This window comes from Enhydra lutris, unplaced genomic scaffold (assembly GCF_002288905.1).
Source record: "Enhydra lutris kenyoni isolate GAN:26980312 unplaced genomic scaffold, ASM228890v2 scaffoldscaffold3, whole genome shotgun sequence".
Classification (NCBI taxonomy): Eukaryota; Metazoa; Chordata; class Mammalia; order Carnivora; family Mustelidae; genus Enhydra; species Enhydra lutris.
This window is the reverse complement of record NW_019154087.1, coordinates 31,002,681-31,007,877: the sequence shown is the minus strand read 5'-3', so window position 1 is coordinate 31,007,877 and position 5,197 is coordinate 31,002,681.

Below are 5,197 nucleotides of genomic sequence, written 5' to 3'. Positions count from 1 at the left end.
TTATCCCCTTTCTCCCCCCTCACGATTTGGGATCTCTTCTGATTTGGCTAAAGCATATTTTCCTGGGGTTGTTGCCACCCTTTTAGTATTTTACTTGCTCCTTCATCTGCTCTTATCTGGACAAAATGACAAGGCGGAAAAATTCACCACAAAAAAAAAGAACAAGAGGCAGTACCAAAGGCTAGGGACCTAATCAATACAGACATTGGTAATATGTCAGATCTAGAGTTCAGAATGACGATTCTCAAGGTTCTAGCCGGGCTCGAAAAAGGCATGGAAGATATTAGAGAAACCCTCTCGGGAGATATAAAAGCCCTTTCTGGAGAAATAAAAGAACTAAAATCTAACCAAGTTGAAATCAAAAAAGCTATTAATGAGGTGCAATAAAAAATGGAGGCTCTCACTGCTAGGATAAATGAGGCAGAAGAAAGAATTAGCGATATAGAAGACCAAATGACAGAGAATAAAGAAGCTGAGCAAAAGAGGGACAAACAGCTACTGGACCACGAGGGGAGAATTCGAGAGATAAGTGACACCATAAGACGAAACAACATTAGAATAATTGGGATTCCAGAAGAAGAGGAAACAGAGAGGGGAGGAGAAGGTATATTGGAGAGAATTATTGGAGAGAATTTCCCCAATATGGCAAAGGGAACAAGCATCAAAATCCAGGAGGTTCAGAGAACCCCCCTCAAAATCAATAAGAATAGGTCCACACCCCGTCACCTAATAGTAAAATTTACAAGTCTTAGTGACAAAGAGAAGATCCTGAAAGCAGCCCGGGAAAAGAAGTCTGTAACGTACAATGGTAAAAATATTAGATTGGCAGCAGACTTATCCACAGAGACCTGGCAGGCCAGAAAGAGCTGGCATGATATATTCAGAGCACTAAACGAGAAAAACATGCAGCCAAGAATACTATATCCAGCTAGGCTATCATTGAAAATAGAAGGAGAGATTAAAAGCTTCCAGGACAAACAAAAACTGAAAGAATTTGCAAATACCAAACCAGCTCTACAGGAAATATTGAAAGGGGTCCTCTAAGCAAAGGGAGACCCTAAAAGTAGTAGATCAGAAAGGAACAGACACAATATACAATAACAGTCACCTTACAGGCAATAAAATGGCACTAAATTCATATCTCTCAATACTTACCCTGAATGTTAATGGGCTAAATGCCCCAATCAAAAGACATAGGGTATCAGAATGGATAAAAAAACAAAACCCATCTATATGTTGCCTACAAGAAACTCATCTTAAACCTGAAGACACCTCCAGATTTAAAGTGAGGGGGTGGAAAAGAATTTACCATGCTAATGGACATCAGAAAAAAGCAGGAGTGGCAATCCTTAGATCAATTAGATTTTAAGCCAAAGACTATAATAAGAGATGAGGAAGGACACTATATCATACTCAAAGGATCTGTCCAACAAGAAGATCTAACAATTTTAAATATCTATGCCCCTAACGTGGGAGCAGCCAACTATATAAACCAATTAATAACAAAATCAAAGAAACACATCGACAATAATACAATAATCGTAGGGGACTTTAACACTCCCCTCACTGAAATGGACAGATCATCCAAGCAAAAGATCAACAAGGAAATCAAGGCCTTAAATGACACACTGGACCAGATGGACATCACAGATCTATTCAGAACATTTCATCCCAAAGCAACAGAATACACATTCTTCTCTAGTGCACATGGAACATTCTCCAGAATAGATCATATTCTCGGTCCTAAATCAGGTCTCAACCGTTATCAAAAGATTGGAATCATTCCCTGCATATTTTCAGACCACAATGCTCTGAAGCTAGAACTCAATCACAAGAGGAAATTTGGAAAGAACCCAATTACATGGAGACTAAACAGCATCCTTCTAAAGAATGAATGGGTCAACCAGGAAATTAAAGAAGAGTTGAAAAAACTCATGGAAACAAATGATAATGAAAACACAACGGTTCAAAATCTGTGGGACACAACAAAGGCAGTCCTGAGAGGAAAATATATAGCGGTACAAGCCTTTCTCAAGAAACAAGAAAGGTCTCAGGTACACAACCTAACCCTACACCTAAAAGAGCTAGAGAAAGAACAAGAAAGAAACCCTAAACCCAGCAGGAGAAGAGAAATCATAAAGATCAGAGCAGAAATCAATGAAATAGAAACCAAAAAAACAATAGAACAAATCAACGAAACTAGGAGCTGGTTCTTTGAAAGAATTAATAAGATCGATAAACCCCTGGCCAGACTTATCAAAAAGAAAAGAGAAAGGACCCAAATAAATAAAATCATGAATGAAAGAGGAGAGATCACAACTAACACCAAAGAAATACAGACAATTATAAGAACATACTATGAGCAACTCTACGCCAACAAATTTGACAATCTGGAAGAAATGGATGCATTCCTAGAGACATATAAACTACCACAACTGAACCAGGAAGAAATAGAAAGCCTGAACAGACCCATAACCAGTAAGGAGATTGAAACAGTCATCAAAAATCTCCAAACAAACAAAAGCCCAGGGCCAGATGGCTTCCCGGGGGAATTCTACCAAACATTTAAAGAAGAACTAATTCCTATTCTCCTGAAACTGTTCCAAAAAATAGAAATGGAAGGAGAACTTCCAAACTCATTTTATGAGGCCAGCATCACCTTGATCCCAAAACCAGACAAGGATCCCATCAAAAAAGAGAACTACAGACCAATATCCTTGATGAACACAGATGCAAAAATTCTCACCAAAATACTCGCCAATAGCATTCAACAGTACATTAAAAGGATTATTCACCACGACCAAGTGGGATTTATTCCAGGGCTGCAAGGTTGGTTCAACATCCGTAAATCAATCAATGTGATCCAACACATTAATAAAAGAAAGAACAAGAACCATATGATACTCTCCATAGATGCTGAAAAAGCATTTGACAAAGTACAGCATCCCTTCCTGATCAAAACTCTTCAAAGTGTAGGGATAGAGGGCACATACCTCAATATTATCAAAACCATCTATGAAAAACCCACCGCAAATATCATTCTCAATGGAGAAAAACTGAAAGCTTTTCCGCTAAGGTCAGGAACACGGCAGGGATGTCCGTTATCACCACTGCTATTCAACACAGTACTAGAAGTCCTAGCCTCAGCAATCAGACAACAAAAGGAAATTAAAGGCATCCAAATCGGCAAAGAAGAAGTCAAACTATCACTCTTTGCAGATGATATGATACTATATGTGGAAAACCCAAAAGACTCCACTCCAAAACTGCTAGAACTTGTACAGGAATTCAGTAAAGTGTCAGGATATAAAATCAATGCCCAGAAATCAGTTGCATTTCTCTACACCAACAACAAGACAGAAGAAAGAGAAATTAAGGAGTCCATCCCATTTACCATTGCACCCAAAACTATAAGATACCTAGGAATAAACCTAACCAAAGAGACTAAGAATCTATACACAGAAAACTATAAAGTACTCATGAAAGAAATTGAGGAAGACACAAAGAAATGGAAAAATGTTCCATGCTCCTGGATTGGAAGAATAAATATTGTGAAAATGTCTATGCTACCTAAAGCAATCTACACATTTAATGCAATTCCTATCAAAGTACCATCCATTTTTTTCAAAGAAATGGAACAAATAATGCTAAAATTTATATGGAACCAGAAAAGACCTCGAATAGCCAAAGCAATATTGAAAAAGAAAGCCAAAGTTGGCGGCATCACAATTCCGGACTTCAAGCTCTATTACAAAGCTGTCATCATCAAGACAGCATGGTACTGGCACAAAAACAGACACATAGATCAATGGAACAGAATAGAGAGCCCAGAAATAGACCCTCAACTCTATGGTCAACTAATCTTCGACAAAGCAGGAAAGAATATCCAATGGAAAAAAGACAGCCTCTTCAACAAATGGTGTTGGGAAAATTGGACAGCCACATGCAGAAAAATGAAATTGGATCATTTCCTTACACCACACACGAAAATAGACTCAAAATGGATGAAGGATCTCAATGTGAGAAAGGAATCCATCAAAATCCTTGAGGAGAACACAGGCAGCAACCTCTTCGACCTCAGCCGCAGCAACATCTTCCTAGAAACATCGCCAAAGGCAAGGGAAGCAAGGGCAAAAATGAACTATTGGGATTTCATCAAGATCAAAAGCTTTTGCACAGCAAAGGAAACAGTTAACAAAACCAAAAGACAACTGACAGAATGGGAGAAGATATTTGCAAATGACATATCGGATAAAGGGCTAGTGTCCAAAATCTATAAAGAACTTAGCAAACTCAACACCCAAAGAACAAAGAATCCAATCAAGAAATGGGCAGAGGACATGAACAGACATTTCTGCAAAGAAGACATCCAGATGGCCAACAGACACATGAAAAAGTGCTCCACATCACTCAGCATCAGGGAAATACAAATCAAAACCACAATGAGATACCACCTCACACCAGTCAGAATGGCTAAAATTAACAAGTCAGGAAATGACAGATGCTGGCGAGGATGCGGAGAAAGGGGAACCCTCCTACACTGTTGGTGGGAATGCAAGCTGGTGCAACCACTCTGGAAAACAGCATGGAGGTTCCTCAAAATGTTGAAAATAGAACCACCCTATGACCCAGCAATTGCACTGCTGGGTATTTACCCTAAAGATACAAACGTAGTGATCCGAAGGGGCACGTGCACCCGAATGTTTATAGCAGCAATGTCTATAATAGCCAAACTATGGAAAGAACCTAGATGTCCATCAACAGACGAATGGATAAAGAAGATGTGGTATATATACACAATGGAATGCTATGCAGCCATCAAAAGAAATGAAATCTTGCCATTTGCGACAACATGGATGGAACTAGAGGGTATCATGCTTAGCGAAATAAGTCAATCGGAGAAAGACAACTATCATATGATCTCCCTGATATGAGGGAGAGGAGATGCAACATGGGGGGTTAAGGGGGTAGGAGAAGAGTAAATGAAACAAGATGGGATTGGGAGGGAGACAAACCATAAGTGACTCTTAATCTCACAAAACAAACTGAGGGTTAATGGGGGGAGGGGGGTTGGGGGGGTGGGATTATGGACATTGGGGAGGGTATGTGCTATGGTGAGTGCTGTGAAGTGTGTAAACCTGGCGATTCACAGACCTGTACCCCTGGGGATAAAAATATATTATATGTTTATAAAAAA